Source organism: Podarcis vaucheri, assembly GCF_965113315.1.
Source record: "Podarcis vaucheri genome assembly, chromosome: 15".
Taxonomy (NCBI): Eukaryota; Metazoa; Chordata; class Lepidosauria; order Squamata; family Lacertidae; genus Podarcis; species Podarcis vaucheri.
In genome coordinates this window covers 7,111,290-7,131,932 of record NC_138753.1, presented here as the reverse complement: position 1 = coordinate 7,131,932, position 20,643 = coordinate 7,111,290, and the positions used below count along the sequence as shown (strand labels likewise).

At 46.7% G+C, this 20,643-nt stretch overlaps 1 long non-coding RNA gene across 1 annotated transcript; it reads right to left on the bottom strand.

Annotated features, from left to right (window-relative positions):
* Window positions 1-793: 793 nt before the first annotated feature.
* On the bottom strand, window positions 794-20,307 carry LOC309519731. Its single transcript, XR_014213987.1, has 3 exons — window positions 20,216-20,307; window positions 2,119-2,268; window positions 794-947 (listed from the first exon to the last, which is right to left on the bottom strand). It is a non-coding gene; the product is annotated as an uncharacterized lncRNA (long non-coding RNA).
* Window positions 20,308-20,643: the final 336 nt, after the last annotated feature.

Genomic DNA, 20,643 nt, shown 5'->3' with positions numbered 1-20,643 from the left:
CCTTCCTTCCTTCCTTCCTTCCTTCCTTCCTTCCTTCCTTCCTTCCTTCCTTCCTTCCTTCCTTCCTTCCTTCTCCTCATCTCTCTATTTATCTCTCTAGTTTATTCTTTCTTCATCTATCTTGTTCATTATTTCATTCTTTCTTTCATTTACAGTATTTATTTATTCACTGTCTTTAATTTATTCTCTGACTATATATCTATCCTTCCCGCCTCCCTCCCTCTGTCTATCTATCTATATATGTCTGTCTATGTAGTTCACTATTTCTTTCTTTCATTTATTCTCTCTTCAATTTATTTCCCCCCTCGTTTATTCTCTCTCCCCCCCTCTCTCTCCTTTTTCACTTTCCCAAACAGTTACAGACAGACTGGCTAAGGCTGCAAGTTTTCCTCCCTTGCCCCCATGCACCCAGTCAACAAAAGTATGAACAGTGCAACCCTGTGCCCAGTTCCTCTGAAGCTCTGCTCTGCTCAATAGGCCTTCCTCCCCAATAACTGTGCTTGAGGCTGCAGCCGTATAGTACAATCCTAACCATTTTGACCCAGAAGCAGAATTCAATAGGGTTCACTCCCAAATAAGCTAGGTTCAGATTGCAGCCTATAGTCCACTTCGACTATTGCTACAATTTCTGTACCATCCATCATCCAAAGATCAGAGGGCGGTATACAATATAAAAACACAAAAATACAAACAAACAAACAAACAAACAAACAAACACTATACCCCAAACAACAACAACAACAACAACACCCCCATCAATTAATTGCACAGGCCTAATTTAATTTGTGTAGGGATGTTTTGTTTAAGATTATTGGTAGGCTGAAGGGCATTGTGAGATCTTTAAAAAGACTCAAGGCACACATGGCTAAAAACTGCATAAAATTCGCAAATGCTAATTTATGTGGCTGAATGCAAATTTTGGCTGACTTCCAGGGGGAAACGCTGCCCTGTAAACAAAGTAAAATATTGTTCTTGTTTGTTTCAATAACAATTGCTTCCCCCGAGACATCCCAAAGCAATAAGCAATATAGTACCATATATAAAACAGTTACACATATAAGAAACAATTAAAGTGATTGCATATATAAAAACCATTTAGATATCATAAATATAAAAGCAGTTAAAGAGAATGACAACAGCATGTATTTAAGATCAATTCAGATCCAAAACAGATACTGTTGGTTTTTCAATAGAGCCGGACATTGGAAACTTGCTACAAAAGAGGGGGCTTGTTTCTTCCTTGCCCTATGATAATATTATCCTTTTCTGCAGCACTAAATCTGGCGAAGTTGCCATCTTTGGTCCAGCATCTTGATTCAAAATGGTGCCCGGCATCCAAAGACAATGGAGACCGCTGTCCCATCTCATGAATTCTCGTGCTGAGTTTGGAGGTGGTATCTTAAGAAGTGGCCAATCCTATGCTTAAAAAGTGGGTGGCGGTGTAATTTGGCCCCACCTTCTTGATTCAAACATGGCACTTGGCATCCAAACTTGGTAAAGACTTGCAAACGCTTCTGCCAAGTTTGGTGACAATATCTTGGGAGGTGCCAAACCCCGGTGAAGTTATGCCAAAGTGATGCTGTGGTCCACCGTCTTGTTTCGAATTGGTGGCTGGCATCTCAGGAGTTACAAAGACCACCGCCGTCCCCACCTTAGGAACTCTCAGGCCAACTTCAGCGATGGTTCAGCTGGACCTGGGTTCAGCTGGAGAACCCGGGTTTGGGAAACCCTGATCTAGTGTGTCTCTGGAGTATGGGATGAATGAACATGGCTGGCCTTCCAAACTAGATCCTAAATCAGAGTCACACAACTTCCAGCTCTCTGCATCCCTGACCTTTAGCTGTGATGGCTAGAGTTGATGCAGTTTGGTGAAATCGGGGGGGGGGGCTGCGTGTTAAGAACATAACCCTGCCCTGCTAGATCATACTAATGGACCTCCTGGTCCAGCAACCTGTTCTCACAGTGACCAGCCAGATGCCCCCAATGGAAAGCCTGCCAGCAGGGCCCTGAGTGCGAGAGCACTCTCCCCTCCTGTGGTTTTCAGCAATGGGCATCCAGAAGCATACTGCCTCTGACCATAGGATATAAAACCACATATACTAAAGACATCACACTCACCACTGTTTCCAGGAAACTGAACTATGGTTAATCACTGCGACCCCTGGAGTCTTTCACCACTGAGAGACTGGGGTGGTACCCAACAATGCATTTCTTCCTGTTGGCAGGTAATAAGGTGTTTTCTTGCCAGCTCAGTCTGGAATGGGTTTCCTACAAGCATAGAGCAAAGGGGAGCCTGAGAGCATCACCAATATAGTTGCATCATTCTTCATCGCTGGTTTTTTAGACAGTCTCATGAGCTAAAATAAAGACAACTAAATAATCATGGGCCTCTGCTCCCAAGAGGATTACAATATGACATTGACGAGAAGAGCCTGCTGGGCTTTGCAAAAGTTACAAACAAACAAACAAACAAACAAACAAACAAACAAACAAGACTGTGGCAGTCATGTGGCAACAAGACTGAAAACAGGGACGTGCAAAAGGTTAGGAAGTGATTAAATGTGTTCACATGTACTAGTTAACATAGACTTTGTTTTGGGATGGGGGAAGATGAAGATTAAAGGCATGAAGGCAAAGGTTTTTTTTTTTTTAAGTGGGTTGTTTTGAAGGAGATACTTCAGCAGAGAGGAAAAGAGGCATCATCATAACATTTCACATGGAAGTGAAACAAACAAACAAAGGTTGTAGCCAATAGTTAAGAGGCAACAATGTTTCTGAATGCCAGCTGCTGGAGACCAAGGGAGAGGGAGGATGCTCTGATGCTCAAATCCTGCAGGCTTTTCCCATTGGGGCATCTGGTTGGCTGCTGAATTAGATGGACCGTTGGCCTGATCCGGCAGGCTCTCCTTATATACTCGTTAGACTGACTGAAATTAATGGAGCCAAGTTAAGTCATGAGCCCCTTATTTTAAACTAGCCTACTTTGTGCAGCTTTAGCATGGGGTACAACCCTAGATCTACCAATCCTGGTGGCAAGGATGATGATGGTGCGTTTTTATATACCGTGGTACCTCGGGTTACAGATGCTTCAGGTTACAGACACTTCAGGTTATAGACTCCGCTAACCCAGAAATAGTACCTCGGGTTAAGAAGAGATGAGAACAGAAATCGTGCTCCGGCGGCAGCGGGAGGCCCCAATAGCTAAAGTGTTGCTTCAGGTTAAGAACAGTTTCAGCTTAAGAACGGACCTCCAGAACAAATTCTTAACCCGAGGTACCACTGTAGTGTCATCTGCATGCATTGTGCTTGTTGAAGAGCAAGAGGACGGGCGCTTGCCTCGAGGAGCTTCCAATCTGAAATGATGGGAGAGAGAGAGACAGACAGAGAGAATTGGGGAGGAAGAAAGACAACTTTTGCCATTTCCTCCCCAAAAGGACCAGGCAGCCACTCACCCTCCTTTCTTTCCAGTATGTTGGTGGGGATGTTTCCTCTGTGCAGTGGGCTATATCTGGGCTATAGGATATGAAAAGGAGAGCAGGAAGGTGTGTGTGGGGGAAATAAGGGAGGAGGTCAGGGCTGTAATTGCTTCCAAGGTCCCACAAAAGGAGATTATTATACAAACCTGTTTCTCCCCCTGCTTTCAAGCATCCCCACCCCTCCCCTTAATGATTTTAGGAACCTGTAAGAGCACTGATCTGGAAAGCGTCAGACTTCCCTCGCAAAACCACTAAAGCAAACCTGCCTTTTGATCAGATGGGTTTTGAAAGGTTACATTGATTTATTGTCAGAGCTTCCTGGCAAAGCCTCCTTTGGTTTTTGGGCAAATCATTTGGGAAGGAGGTAAAGGCGCGAGGGGGAGAGGAGAAGGAAGCCCAGGGAGTTGGAGAATGTTGTTTCCTGGGTTTATCCAGGCTGGTTCCTGCAGTGGGTCATTAACGTGACATGAGTTCCATCATGGGAACTATGGGGTGTGCGTGTGTAGGAGGAAACCTGTCTTGTTCACCTTTGCAGAAAAGCATTTGTGTGCACTGAAAGTATTATAAATAATATAAGGCAGTCTTTGCCAACTAGCTGCCCTCTGGATATCTTGGACCACAATTCCCATCAGTCCCAGTTTTAGTCCAAAACTGGCAGGTACCTGGTTGGCAAATGCCGATAGCCAATGTTAATCATGCTCAGAGCAGATTGATTGAAATCGGTGCGTGTGCTGAAATGAGTCGTCGTTGTAATATAGGGTGAAAGCCAATGTTACTCATGCTTTAGACCTATGAAATCAATGCAAGGTTCATTGATTTCATTCGGTCTACTCTGAGTATGGTTTAGTTGGGTATCACTGCTAAGACCTCAACATTTCTCCTAAGTACTGTATAAGAACAGAGAGTGTCCTCTTTGGCTTAATGACAAATGGGAGAAAGAAAGGGGTGGGCAGAGAGGGAGGAAGCTAATTTGGGTGCCAGCTCTTACATAATAGTTACATAATGACCAGGTGGAATAGCCGCTGTGGGGGGTTCAGTTCTGGAGGATGTCAATGGCAGTCAGCCCATGCCAGCTGAGCTAAATTTGAATATGTGTGAGATTTAAGCTGGGTACAGTCTGACTCCAGCAAGCTCCCACCTACTGGCGATTGAAGCAGAGCACACAGGGGAGCAGGCCACGATCCATGCAGATCCTGTTGTTTCTTGAGAAATGCTGCAGTTTGTTGTGTTTCCCTTCAAGTCAGCTTTTGTCCCAATGGAAAATGTTAAGCAGAGGTGTGTACACTTGAGACAATTCTTGCACACGTGCAGACATCAGCTTCATTGAATTTGAACAGGAGTTTGGCAAACAAATCAGGCAATGTGTATTGGGTGAAGACTCTCCCAGCAACATTTTGGGCAATATTCCGGTGGAGGGTGGGCCCAGAGGCAAAAGTGGTTGGAACAATGTAGAAGCTGACTTTATTTTTATTTTTTTAGAGTAGGCTAGTTTAGTTTAAAACTGTATTTTCAAAAAACGAAATCTAATAAAGGGATTAAAAAATAGAAAAGAACGTAGGTCACTTTTGACAATCTATATGTTGTGGTATACAAGGTGGCAACACGAGAACAGGGCCTTTTCTGTGGTGGCTCCGTGTTGGTGGAATGCTCTTCCCAGGGAGACTCACCTGGAGCCTTCATTATATATCTTTAGGTAGCAAGCAACTCCCCCTTTATGCGGGGCTTACGTTCCGAGGCACCACATGTTTAAGTGAAATCGTGAGTATTGGGAGCAGCAATGTAAAAGCCTGCAAACACCCTCTAAACCTCTGGAAACGCTTGGGGAAAAAACCATCAGCACTTGCAAAGGCTTGTGGGGTTGCTCGATGGCCATCATCTCAGGTGGCTTTAGAAGATGACGGGACAAATTGATGGAGGGCAAGGCTACCAATGGCTACTGAGGGAGACCTGCCCCCTCCACTGTGGGAGGCAGGAAGGCTTCTGAATGCCAGATTCTGGAAACCACTGGAGAGTGCACTTACGTTCGAATTCTGCAGCTGGTTGGCCACAGTGAGAAGAGATTGTTTTACTAGATGGACCTCTGGCTTGTCTTAGTTAATGCCAGAACTCTGATTATGGGGTTTGACGTTGGAGTGACGGCTCTGTAATTTGAACGTTACCCACTATAACCCCCAACTATTGCATAAGTCTGGTTAGTGCCTCCATTTTCCAAACTTAAAACTGGTTTTCCTCATTTCCACATCAGTTTTCAATTAAAATAAAAACTCTTGAAAATCCTCTTGAAAATCCATCAGCATCCTAGTGTGAATTTGTCCTAATATCCACATTTTTTTTGTTTGCCATTACCTCCAATATACAATGGTACCTCGGGTTAAGAACTTAATTCGTTCTGGAGGTCTGTTCTTAACCTGAAACTGTTCTTAACCTGAAGCACCACTTTAGCTAATGGGGCCTCCTGCTGCTGCCGTGCCGCCGGGGCACGATTTCTGTTCTCATCCTGAAGCAAAGTTCTTAACCCGAGGTACTATTTCTGGGTTAGCAGAGTCTGTAACCTGAAGCGTATGTAACCTGAAGCGTATGTAACCCGGGGTACCACTGTAGATATTTTTTGCGAATTGATCTCCTCCAGCACGAACCATTTTTGTGTATTGTTTTCACCAGTGTATTAATTTTTATGTCCCAGTATATGCATTTTTGTACGTGTCACTTGACCAGAGAACTGTGTTGCAAAATTTGGAGAAGTGCAAATTTCTCAGGATGGCAGTGTTTTGGTTACTGCTTTCTTCCAGAAAGTGCAGATTGGGAAGGCTGGCCTTTAAATGTGAACTGAATTGAATTACTCCCTTATCCCTGTGTCTGGGTTCTCTGGCTACTTTCTGGGCCAATGTCACTGCCAGCCCTGGTTGCAATTTCCCATGCACTCTGCGGCAATTATGAATGGTTCACACAACACATAAGGCTGCTTGAGTGGGACTTGAAAGGCTGAATGCTTGGGTTGGGAAGCTGCAGTTGCAGCAGAGGCTGCAAGGAGTGAGGCAGTGTGCAAGCCCACCATCCTCCAATTTCATTATGGGATGCAAAGTATTAATTCACCTTTGTCTGACTCTTCCATCCTTCTCTGCTTAGGACAAACACACAGAAACCACCACTACAGTTATTACACTTCCTAATAAATTGGGAAATATTAGCCAGGCCCCTTTGATCAGCTGAGTGAGAATTTTTTTAATATAAAAGGCATCTCAGGGCCAACTGAAAAAGAAAACAACAGCTAAGATTGACATTTAGATAACAGAAGTTGGATGCCTCTGTGGTGCTGCCATGGATGCAGTGGTCTTTGCCTCCATCTTCCAGTTCTGTAAAATGGGGATATTAAGGTCTTTTGTGAACAAATGTTCCTTGCCTCAGCCCTCCAGTCCTGTAAATTGGGTGTATTAACACCTTGTATATCATGGATAAAACCCCAGTGCTTTTAATAGCTGCTTGGGAGACTCTCTCTCTCTCTCTCTCTCTCTCTCTCTCTCTCTCTCTCTCTCTCTCTCATTATTCAAAAGGTGTTCCCCAGCATCTCCCGTCTTCTCTTTCTCTGTACCTGTATGCCTTGACATCTTCCTTTTGGGGGCTTCATTTCCTCAGCCCTCAAAGCCCAACGGCTTCTACTAAAACAGGCAGCCAGGCAAAATGACTTGAGCGTCACTCCTTTCCCCCCATTTAAGTCCCAAGGTTTTCGTTTTCAGGCCTTCATCGCTAAAGATGAAACACCCTGTCTTTGGAGGAGGAATCACCATCCTATCTGCCAGCCGGTCGGCAGCATCAGATACACATTAAATCTCTGAGTCTCTTCTCCTTGCTCATGATAGCTGGCATCTTGAATATTTGCAAAGGAATGTCTATTTCTTTTATGAAGTGGTCCATGCAGCTCAGTTACTTTCGGTGCCTTCCCTCTTCATTTATTCCCTTTTTCTTTTGGATTTTAGCTTCTAATTTAAAAAAAGATTCTGGTCTGCTTGATTCCCTGATGAATAGTTTAAATAGGAATACAGAAAGCCGCCTTATACTGAGTCACAAAATTGTAGAGCTGGAAGGGACCACTCGGGTCATCTAGTCCAACCCCCTGCAATGCAGGAATTTCAACAAAAGAATACAGCTGGTCTTTCTGGATCAGTACTGTCTACACTGACTGGCAGTGGCTCTCCAAGGTTTCAAGCAAGGGGCCTCACCCAGCCCTACCTGGAGATGCCCGGGGATTGAACCTGGGACCTTCTGCATGCAGGGTACGTGTCCTGCCAACTGAGCGGTGGCCCTTACAGTCATGATCTCTAGGTTGAGGAACTCCCAGCAGCTCCCTTTTCTCCAAGCCTGAGCAGAAGACAATGCTTCGAAGTTCCCTCTGCTTTCATTTTTAAAATATTCACAAATACTTTTAATATTTCCATACGGCAAACACCGCAGGCAAACACATTTAGGATGTTAGGGAGAGAACTCCATAGCCCTCAATTATTCATATTATTTGCCCACCATCTTGTAATCTGAACAGCAGATTCAAAATTAATAGGGTTATATACATATATGTTTACTTTAAGTTTCTCCCTCTCCTCAAACTCCATTTTCTCTCTTGTACTCTTTGAGTGGGGGGGTGGAAGACGAGTGGCTTTCTGACCCCTCCCCCAAATGGTGAATTCATATGGAATGAATAAGGGAGCAGCCCTCTCTTGCGCACTCAAGGCATTGGATAGCATGAATCTGGCTTGGGACAGAGCTGGGGAAAAGAAAGGTACAATTAGAAAAGGAAAGTAAATTGACAAAGGGGGTTAAAATAGAAAAGATGGAAGCTTTTTGAGACTTTAATTTTTTGCTAGTGTGGAAGCTGACCTGAAACCAAACTAAATCCATTGCATGCGAGCATGCATTTAAAAATAAATAAATGCAAAAGGTACCTATGCTCTTTTTTTCAAAAGGGAAACGTAGCCTCCATTTTTAGCCGAGAAGTGCAAAGGAGAGGCACCTAACCCTTCCCCTCCTCCCATTTTTATGCTGCAACTCCTTTCCCCTCCAACATTCTCCCTTGCAGGCTTCCAGGTGCTTGTTTGCCCTGAAAAATGTGTCTCTGCGATGATGGTGGGAAAGCAGTTTAGGAGAGGGAAGGTGCAGCGGTGGCAGAAGGGTGAAGCAGCCTGCATCACTCCTATACTGAAAAATCAGTTCTGCCTGAAGCTGCTTTTTTCTCAAAAGCTGCCATCGGGGTTGCAGTACAAAGGCCTGTGTGTAGATGTGTAGCTTAGGCTTGTCAGGTCTTGGCTGAGTTCCAAGGTGGCCCAGGGCTGGAGGGGAAAGGTTTGGTTCTGGAACAAGCTAATGAAGATTCAGAGGGCGAGAGGCAGACGATGTGGATGAAGATGTCAGACTGGTGGCGGTCAAGTTCCAGAGAAGGGAGATGGGGAGTCTGGTCTGTGTGCCTCGTAGGCAACTAGGAGTATGTGAGTAAGACGAACCATGATCCCCAGATTCCCATTCCCAGAAAGGGTAAAATTTGTAGAACCAGTGATATGAAGCATCATATCAGGAACTTTTCTCATTTGTCTTCTGGGCAGGAACTGTAGCCTAGAGAGCCTCCTTGATGGAGAAGACTTGAGGGCTACATTTGACTGCCCAGGGCCTAAGACTCCCTACCCCTGAACTGGATGAGGTACTGCAGGGGGTTGGACTAGATAACCCTTGGGGCAGTGGTGTAGTAGGGGGCACAGGGGTGGCTGCCCTGGGTACAAAATTCTTAGGGGCATAAAATTTCAGCACCCAGTGCTGCCTCAATACAGCTGCGCACTTCCATCACTGGGCTCTGTTGAAAACGGCTTCTCCATGAGAACCAGGATGTGACCTCTCCAGACAACGGAACAACTCTTATTTTCTTATCTCTGTGGCTGTGATCGCCTGGGTGATGCGGATAACATTATGCAGCTGAATGCGCATGTGTACTCCATCCACTTCCCTCCCACCAATCCTCCTCCATGTGGTCCCGGGCACTGGCACTCCATGCTATGCCACTGCCTTGGGGTCCCTTCCAACAGTTCCATGGTTCTATGGGAAATGATTTGAACGACTGAAAGCGCTATACCAATGTTGGCAAGGTATTATTACGTGACCAAGGAGTGCAGCCAGGAACAGAGGATCCAAAGAGGGAATTTAAAAACAGGAAGAGAAAGAGGGGGGAACTCACAAAGACGAAAGAAGAATAAAAGGAAAGAAAGGGTGAAGTAAAACCTGGAGAATCTGCGCCATCCATCTTCATTGTCTTCCTGTGTGGAAGAACAACCCCAGCATAAGGAAAAGCCACTATCAAAGTCTCGGCTTTATTTTATATCCTATAGATCAGGAGGGAGGCAAAGCTTTATTTTCGCCCAGAGACTGATATTTTATTTCTCTCTTACCGTTTTATGTGTGAGAGATGTCAGAAAGCTGAAATAGATGGCTAATGCATAAGCAAGAGGAAGCTGGCTTGCCATGCTCCGTGTCATGAGGTCTCCCGGGGAGAACAGGTTGGGGATTTAAGGCTTGAAGGGAGACTCTGGGGGATTTTCTGCTAAAACATCTCTCTTCATAAATTCAACAGCATGGCCGGCTCAATAGGGAGACGGGGAGCTTGCCAGGCGGGCTGGGGGTGGGGGGAAGGGGCTGGCAAGCAAAGTCTAAACACTGCGCTGCCGCCATCGCACAAAGGGATCAATTACTCGCCTTTCAATCTACATACCGCGTTTGTGACATTTCACTCAGAGGTTAAAGGATGGCTGAGTGGTGTGCATGAGCGTTGGATGACAAGCTTAGGGCCTGTTTAAATATGGATTGCGTAGCCAACACAAACACGCCAAAAAAGACCTTCCCCACACCCTGGTCCCTTCATACTTGGACAAGCGTAGCATCAATTTTCTGGGCTCACGTTGACCACTCCATTTGTATCTGGAACCCCCAGCGGCAAACCCTTGTCCTCGTATATATTGTGAAATAAACTAGGTACGCGAACCACAAAAGAAGAGTGACATAAGTCACCTATCGCTAGATCACCTTTGCTTAACCAATTAAAAGAGGACTGGATTTGGAAGTGGTCACTGAAACCGGTCGCTGCAAGATCCATGGTCAGGAGTTACTGACCACTGCCCCATGTGGCGAGCTGCATCACTGCGGCCTCTCAAGGAAGAACCTTCCGGATCTGACCAAGCTCCACCCACCCTGTATGGCCATTGGCTGCTCCTGGGCAGGAAGGCACACCTCTTCCTGCTAGTGGTTGCTTGAGCAACATGGCCAACCTATACTTTGCCTCATGTTTCTGGCCTGACTTTTTGGTCCTGCCTTCTGAGCCTGATATTCTGATTGCCCTGCTGCCTCGACTCTCTGTTGCCCCTGGGCCCTGGCTCTATCCAGTGGCTCAGCCTTGACGTCCAACAAGGACCAGAGGCTGAAAAGCGTGGCTGTACTGAAAGCGAAACAGCATTGACTCTAAGATCCTAGACTCTTTTCTGCTTGTTGGGTGCTATGCCCTCCTTTTCCTTCAGATCCCAGTTTGTTTTTTCAAAGCACAACCCCGTAATCTTCATTCCCGAATCAAAGACAAGTGTCAGAGTTGGGCCTTGGTATATTTCTGGTAAGGCTTGGCAGGCTTAGTGCAGGAGATCAGGACCCTGGAGAGCTCCCTAGGGAGGAGGTAGTACCAGAGGCTGGATGCAGGGCAAATTCAGGAGAGCAAGTCCAAGATGTTGCTGCAGCAATAGTGGGGTGGGGAGGTGGGGCAGCTGGCCGCTTACATTGTCCTGCAGCCAAGGGGTTGCCTCTAGCCACAACCTCTCTGTGGGAACCTACTGTGACATAAAGGGACTATGTCCTGTCCCTCTGGTATAGACTCTGGGAAGACTGAGAGATGTATGTCTATCCCGGGTATAGGGTAGCGATGGATTCCCCACTTGCCTTGCAGAGGGCATTGTCAGAGGGGGACAGACCTACTTCCCCAGGCAAAGCAACGGTTGGTATACATACAAACATAGAACTCTAGGGTTGGATGGGACCCAAACGGTAATCTAGTCTAACCCCCTACGACGGTGGGTCCTCTCCCACTAGACACCCCTGCGAGGCGTGTTCTCTTCAAATGTGGTTAATACTCCTAGTCTTCCCCATCTTCTGTGCCCTCAGGGTCAGGGTCTGTGAACCTTGGCAATAATTTAGCCTCCCACTGTCCCCAAGTACGTTTGCATGCCTACTTCCGTGTTGAAATCTGCCTGAGAAACAATTCCACAAGTCCATTCATAGGCTGACCATGTGTGTGAGAGATCTGGGGTATTTTCAAGAGCGGGGTCAGTTTTTAAAGGGCTAGGAGGTTGCAAACTGCAGGCAGGGATATATAAGGTTGTCCGGCGGTCCTCAAGGTATCCTAGAACCCAAGTCATTGAGGTGCCTTGTAGATTAGGACCTTGAACCAGTCCCAAGTACAGCACAGCGGCGCAATGAGTGTGTCATGTCACACAAAGAAATGCTAAAGAGTTGTTCGTCTGGTGCAACTCATGGACGAGAGAGAAGAAGGGGGGGGGGGAAACCCTGGCAGTAGATTTGCAGGAACCTTTTGGAGAGTTAAAAATATGCCTCCCCGAGCTGCAACAATTTCCATACATTTTTAACCTCGGGGATTTACTTAGCACATTAAGTTGAAGGCTCGGAGGCCCAGCGCTATCACTTATTCCACTTGTCCCTCCCCAGACTTACCAACCACATATTTTATCATTCGACTTCCTGGTTTTAAACTCATGTTATGGCAAATAATAGATGGTAATGCTTTCTCCCCCCCCCACCCTCTTATTAATGGCTTTTTTCCCTGATAGAACTTCTGCAAGTGAGAATGATTTAAAAGACAGCCTCTGAGCTTCCTTCTCCCTGGCAGTCGGCAAGGAAGCGATATCCGAAGACTGAAAAATGCAAATGTGTAGATATTTCACAGACCCATATTCCCTTCCTTGCTTGACCCCCTGCCACCCCAGATGTTTTGAAACACAAGATTTGAGGTGGTTTATTGTTAAGAATTGTCCACTTCCATAAACCCGCAGAGGGATTGCCTGCTATGAATCCTGCTTATCCCTTTGCTGTACAATTGGCCAAGGCAGATTAAGATTGGCTTGGAATCCAACTAGCTATGAAAGAAGTAAATTCTCACCGGCCAAATTCTTCTGGCCCCTCAGGAACTTTTAAAACACCGTTTCATTGCATTTTCATCCTGGCTCAAGGCGGCATGCTGGCTACCACCACATGTTCATATGCAATGTGGGGATAATAATATGGCCTACCTTGCAAGGCTGTTGTGAGGGCGACTTTCAATGCTCCTGCAAAAAGAGCAGCATCCATGCAGATCTATTCAGAAGCACGTATGATGAATTCACTCAACAGGACTCAACTTTGCTCTGGGGCTAATGACGTTTCATAATGTTTGACCCGCAATTTGCATGCTACATGGCTGCGATAAAAGGTTTCGTCTTAGTTGCCTCGCTGCAGACTTATAACAATTGCAGTTTTGTCTCTCTTTTAGACCCTCCCATGGGATCCAGGCGACCCGCAGAGTCCCAGCGTGAAAACACACAAAAAGAAGAAGCAACTACAGGATTGGTTTGGCAACTGCCCATGGCACTCAACAATGCACAGTGCACAGCAGGGGCTGGAGAGGCAGAGGATACAGGGTGAAGAATGCACTGGCCATTGACAAATTTAGCACTTGGGTTACTAGTCCTCAGTGACACCCCATACTGAGAGCACCAAGCAACTAGCTTCATCCGCTAGGTGGCTACAATATTTGACTCACATCTGTAGCTTTGGGAAGCAGCCCATTCTGTTCTGAAGTTGCTCCATCCACTTCGACTCAGATCTTATCAGAAACAAAGTCCTATTTTCTCTCTATTTTCACTGTAGTGGGGAATAAAAAATGGAGATATATATCTCCCTTTTTGCAAAAGTAGGTGACATTTTCAGGCACAGAAGGTCCTCCAGACTGGAGCAAGCTTGCCAAATTGTAAGCAGATGATATATCTGGGGGGCTTGGGCAGAGCACCCCTTAAAGTTTAGGTGTTTTTATTATTATTAAAAGAAACAAGTCTTCTTTTCCTCCAGACTTGGATGCAATCTGCAGGCATGCTTACCCTTCTGAGGGGATGAAACATGCTAAGTTTCAGAATGATAGTTGCAGTGCTTCTCCTTCAAAGACAGACTTTACTGTTTTGGGGTGGGAATAATGGGAATTATAGGGGTGGAGGAGGAAAGATCATGGATCACCAGAAAAGACTAGAGTGGGGGGAAATGCCACTCGTGCTATTGCATGCCTTCCAAACATCCTAAGAGACATTGTATGTAAGCTGTGAAACATGAAATACCATCACATGCCTGCTGCCAGCCAATACCATTGCTTATCAGATATCAATTATTAATAACATTGCACTTCAATTTTGAAAAAAAGAGAGGTGACATTGCATGTCATTTATTAAAAAATGGTCAAAGAGTAAACACTGTCTCATGCCAAATATGACCACAGGATGTAACCAAACTGAATGAGCGTCTAAAACAAAACACAAGTCACCAAGATCGTAAGTGATCATTGCATGGCTCATATACGGTAAATCATTCAAATGACTCACATTTTAAAAAAAAATCATTTAAAAATGAATCCCCCCATATGCTTTTCTATGTAAAAGCACCCCAGACTTTCTGAAGCTCAGAAGTCATAGCTTTTCACTGCTCACAATAAGAAATTCAATTCCAGTAGGAAGTGGACAATTTTTGTTTTTCTCAATCTACCAAACACTGTCAGATATGAAATACTATTGCATGCCAGCAATCAAACCATCAAGTTAAAAAACAACAACTGATGGAAATAAAACACTGTGGCCAAGTACTAAAGTCAAGTATCATCAGATGTCACAATCTTTTTAAGATTCATGTCTGCACAATGAGACTGCAAAGTAGGTTAGACGGAGACAACAGTGAATTTCCTGAAGTAAAACAGTGATGTGGAGAGATGAAAGGGATTCTCTGTGGGCTGCTCCAAGACATTATGGTGGTCGTTGGTAGGATTAGAACCAAAGATAGGAAATGTCAAGGAAGCAGTTTTTGGCTGGTAAAAGGTAAAGGGACCCCTGACCATTAGGTCCAGTTGTGGCCAACTCTGGGGTTGTGGCGCTCATCTCGCTTTTTTGGCCGGCGTACAGCTTCTGGGTCATGTGGCCAGCATGACTAAGCTGCTTCTGGCGAACCAGAGCAGCGCACGGAAATGCCATTTACCTTCCCGCTGGAGTGGTACCTATTTATCTACTTGCACTTCAACATGCTTTCGAACTGCTAGGTTGGCAGGAGCTGGACCGAGCAACAGGAGCTCACCCCGTCACGGGGATTTGAACCGCTGACCTTCTGATCGGCAAGTCCTAGGCTCTGTGGTTTAACCCACAGCGCCACTCGCGTCCCTATTCCACCCGCGTCCCTATTTTGGCTGGAGGAGCAACAAATATTAATTTTAACTTTATGCATTAGGCTTGCTTCTGTGCACAACCACTGCCCCTCCATCCTCCGCACGGACTAGCAAGAAGTGTGACCATTGCCCAATGACACTTTCCAACTTGGAAACAACAGAGTGTTTGAAGGGGTGTGTCCTGGGAAAAATAAAGGAGGTGCGTGTGGCCTGTGGGCATAGGTGCCAACTCCCTGGGGCCCTGGGTGCCCAAGCACCCACAAAATTCCACATGAAGGTGCTGGGCAACACCAAATTATGGTGCCATGGCCGTGCCCGCTGCATGGCACCTGTGGCTCCTTGCACCCACGGTTGCGGGACCAAGCTGGCACTCCTGCCTGGGGGGAAATCCCAAGGGCCTGATGGAGAGGCCTTGAGGGCCACATTTGAGGGTTTCCTATTTAGAGTTTCTTAACAGTAAGACTTACAGCGTGGAACTAGGGATGTGTATATACCACACATTTAAACCAACCCCCTCAAAAAATCATGGGAACTGTATAATTTGTTAAGGGTGCTGGCGACTGTAGTTCTGCAACTTGTGAACTACATTTCCCAGGATTCCTTGGGAGAAGACTTGTGTGCTGTGTGCCTCGGGAAGTGGCACCCTGGAGGTGCTTAAGTAGGAGGCCGGCCAGCCAAATTGTGAGGGATGAGGCAGTTGCATCCTGCCCTGCCAATCCTGCCCTGAGCAGAGGGTTGGACTAGATGTCCTCTGGAGTCCCCCCCCCAGTTCTATGATTCTAGGTGGCCCAGATTCAGCCCTTCTGAGTGTGCAAAAATGGCAAGAAGAGCGCATTTCTGAGGACCTGCGGCCAGTTCTGAGCACCACAGTTTAAGGAGGATATTGACAAGTAGACTTCTCTGAGTTTGGATGGCCATGTGCCAGGAATTCCTTAGCTGTCATTCCTGCATTGCAGGGGGTTGGACTAGATGGCCCCTGGAGTCCCCTCCTTGACTCTGCGATTCTGTGTTTCTGTGAAAGCTCCTTTGCCAGAGCTGCCTCCATCCCCTTCTCGCCAGGACTCGGGGACCACGGCTTCCAGGTCAGAGGAGCACAGACTCCAAGGGGACTGGAAGCCTCCAGATCATCTCTTAGCAGAAGTTAAACGCTGGGGCCCACCCACTGCTCGATCGACTTTACCATCACCGACGCTAATCCCATTCATCCTCGTGACAACGAAGCACCTGCAGCATCGCTGACACTGTTGCGGCATTCCGATAGATCTGGCCCCGTGCGCACTATGGGAACATAATGCCGGCTGGCTGCTCCAGGCCCCCGGCACGGGGCTTTACATAATACAAATCAATAGCATGCTAATTCAAAAATAAATCTTTTATGTACACCTGCCGGAAAGATTACGCCTGTGTCTGCAGATGGGGGAGCACATGGTTCGTGTCGGTTTTGCTTCCTGGCTGCCACCGCTTTCCCCCCACCAAGTAGCCGCATCCAAGTAAACAGAGCAAGGCCTGTCACTGGGAAGAGGGACCTGGTACTTGAAGGATAGTTAAGGGCACCATGTCATACCCTCTAACATTTCTCTGATGAAAATTGGGATGTCAATAATAATAATAATAATAATAATAATAATAATTTTATTATTTATACCACACCCATCTGACTGGGTTGCCCCAGCTGCTCTGGGTGGTTTCCAACATATCTAAAAACATAAAAATGTAAGAAAACCGTACCCTGTACAGGGCTGCCTTCAGATATCTTCTAAAGGTTGTATAGTTACAGCCATACCTCGGGTTACAGATGCTTCAGGTTGCGTTTTTTCAGGTTACGGACCGCCAAAACCCGGAAGTACTGGAACAGGTTACTTCTAGGTTTCGGCAGTCACACATGCACAGAAGCACCGAATTGCAAGCAGCGCATGCACACATGCACAGCTGCAGGTTGCGAACGCTGCAGGTTGCGAACGAGCATCCCGCACGGATCACGTTTGCAACCCGAGCGTCCACTGTACTTATCTCCTTGGCTTGGGGCCCCCACATAACTCAATACCCCCCAACACTTCTCTGATGAAAATAGGGATGTCCTAAGGAAAAGTGGGACAGTTCGGGATCAAATCAGAAACCGGGACAGCTGTAAATCTGGGACTGTTCCTGGAAAATAGGGACACCTGGAGGGTCTGCTGTAGGTGTGTGTTATGGGAAGATTGTGTGTGTGTGTGTAGAGGTACTTGAAATTATAAATGTATGTAGAGGAAGTGGATTAAGGGGAAGGTTTTTCTCCCTCCCGCGCTCCCTCCATCATAATGCTAAAACTCTGGGGGTGAGCGGATCCAATGAAACTGGAGGCTGGAAGGTTCAGGACAGACCAAAAGAAAGGACTTGTTCACATAGCCCATGGCTAACCTAGGAAACTTGCTTCTGCAAGATGGAGTAATGGCTACCAATATGGATGCCTTATCAAAGAAAATCAGAGCAATTCATGGTGGAGAAGGCAACCAATGGCTAGTAGCCACAATGGGTGTGTTCTTCCTTCACTATTGGAGGTAGCAATGCTACCTCTTGTGTTGGGAGTCACAAGAGTTTCTGATGCACTTGGGTGAGCTTCCCAGGCCTAATGAGCAGAGGAACTCATCTCTGGCAGGTCTTGCTCCCATGAAGCTGTTGCTGAGACTGAAGGTTCCCCACCTCCCCACAGCTGCCTAAGTCCCCGCCTCTCCAGGGTTTTCCCCAAGCAATCGGAGACTGCACCCCCATGAAGCTAACTTCTCCACCCTCTTCATGCCTCTTCTGGTTCTGGGAGACCAGGGAGGAAGGGAGCTTGCTGCAACAGGAGTGGGGGACACCCGCCTGACTTATCTCTTCTTGGCCTCCGTCCTCTCCTGCTTCAGCTTCTGCCCCTGATTCTGGACTTCTCTCTGCCACAGACTCTCCCTGCTCACTAAGCCCTGTCACCTCTTCAGCTTCTGACCCCTCCTCCTCCCAGTCTTCTCCCTCTGACCACTCATTGTAATCCCACCACTACGTCCTGGGCTCTGAGCCTTCTTTCCTTGGGGGTCCCCCAGCTGGTTCCTCCCAACATTCCCCTGTGTCCCGCCAATCTGTTACATTCTGAAAGCCAGAGTCTAAAAACAGCAAACTGCACCACTCAGGCAGTCTCTGCCCCTAACAGTGGCCTGGCAGCACACGGAATTTCAAACAGCTTAGAGACTTTAACCAACTAGATCCCACCATTTCTGCATTGTCCTCCTCTGGGAAAAGGGCTAGGAGGCTATCTTGAGGCTATCAAATTATTATTATTATTATTATTATTATTATTATTATTATTATTATTTGTTTACCACCCTTCACCCATCAATCTCAGGGCGGTTCACAACATAGTTGCTGAATAGGGGTGGAATGGATGTAATAAATCAGGGCAAGCCTCTCTATCAGGATTCTCCTTATCCACACCCTCCTGGAATGTCTTTGGCTGGCTTTTGTGTGTCCTTGAACTCTGATAATGTCTCTCACCTACCTGGCTGAAGGATGGAGAGGAGGGGTCCTGTAGAAACCAACCTACTGTACAAAGGCAAAATTTTACAATGGTTGCCCCACACACTTTGTCCCTGGTCCCGCCCACCACTGACATGTGTCCCCCCCCTCGGAGGTTGCCCAGGAGGGAATGCTGCCTTCGGTCAGAAAAATGACTCCTTGCCTTTGCAAATATATATAGTGTCACTCGAACACAAAAGAACGCACAGGATTGTCAGCCTTGTCTCAAGGGGTTATTTGAAATCCTCTCTTCTCCGCCCCCCCCCCAGCACCCCTTCCCCAAATCTGCAAAATATAATTAACCCATTGAGAGCTTTAAAAGGAGGGAAAAGAATTCTCACTTAGCCCAAACCTCCTTCGCTGATAATATTGCAGCAATGCCGAAGTTCTCTTTCCCATAAATGTTAAGCAGACCTCCGTAAAACTAATTGGAATTTACTGCACACGTGAACAACTGCATATCAATGAGGTTTTCTTGCTCCAGGCAGGTTTAAGGAAAGAGCTAGTGGGGTGTTCCCCCACCAACACATTCCTCCAGAAGGAGGAAATGTTTGTCGTACCCCATTTGCTTAGAATCAAAAGGCCAACTTGGTACATTTTCCTCTCCCTTTGAGGGCTGTAGTTCCATTTGATCACAGCTATATAAGGAGGGACACCTGGGCCTCAATTCTCCGCAATTTGTGGGCACTCCATTTCTATAGAATCATAGTGTTGGAAGAGACCCAGGGGTCATCTAGTCCAACCCCCTGCCATGCAGAAATCTCAACTAAAGCATCCGTGACAGAAGGCCATTCAACCTCTACTTAAAAACCTCCAAGGATGGAGAGCCCACCATCTCTCGAAGGAGTCTGTTCCACTGCCTTAGCAGTGTCAGAAAGTTCTTCCTGATAAGAATATAAGTTTCAAGAAAGGAGATTCCAACTACACATTTGTTTCATTTATATCTCTGTGGAACTCTAGGTGGGGTACATGGTTCTCCTCCTCTCTTTCATTTAGGCAAAGCAACAGTGAAAGGCCCACAATCACCCACTGTGCTTCATATCTGAGTGGGGATTCGAACCCGGGCCTCCCAGGTGCTAGTCCAACACACGAATCACTGTGCCACACACTCACACTTATGTCTGCATGCATAAAAGGCTGTGTGAGCAGTGTACCATTTACAAAGGAAAACGGGGGTTGTGTTTCTGCTACTACAACCTAATACAGTGGTACCTCGGGTTACAGTACAAACACCTTGGGTTACAAACGCTTCAGGTTACAAACTCCGCTAACCCTGAAGTAGTACCTTGGGTTACAAACTTTGCCCCAGGATGAGAACGGAAATTGCGCGCTGGCGGTGTGACAGCAGCGGGAGGCCCCATTAGCGAAAGCGCGCCTCAGGTTAAGAACAGTTTCGGGTTTAAAAATGGACCTCCGGAACGAATTAAGTTTGTAAGCCAAGGTACCACTGTATATGAAAGCTACAATGCCAGAATCATCTCCACCATCTTCAGGGCACTGTCTAGTTTTGGGGTGGGGAGCCCCTGGCCTTCCACACGTTGTTGGCCTACAAGGAGCTGAAGGTGGCTCTCCCCTCTCCCCATTTATCCTCACAACCACCCTCTGAGGTAGGTTAGGCTGGAAATCAGTGACTGGCCCAAGGTCACCCAGTGAAGTTCATGCAGCTGAACCCTGACTCCTGGGTCTTATTCCAAGGCTCTAACCACTACACCGCACTGCTTCCAAATGTAAGTTTTACCTTGATATAGTAGGCTGGCTTCTTCAAACACTTAAACGCACTTCTCTCTATCCTCTGTCTCGCACCCCCCCTCAAATAGGGTGCAAACAAGGGGGTGTAGCTCAGGATGGAGAGGTTTGGAGGTCCGCAGTTGTCCCTCAGCCTGTGGCTCCCCATTCCTGGTCTACATGGTCCTCTCCATGATTCCCAGTGACTAAAACAGGCCTTTGTAGGCTCGGGAGGAGGCTTCCTGGCCTTCCCTTGGCGACAACGCTCACTGGGAATCAGTGATGAGATTTACTGCCACTTCCTCCCCACACCATTCCTGCTCCCTCCACCCCAACCATTGCCAACACCTCTTATCTTAAGTCACAAACATTGTTTGTTTTCAGGAGACCGCTCTGAAACCCTAGGCAAGGGCTATAAAATCATTAAGGAGCGCAGTAACT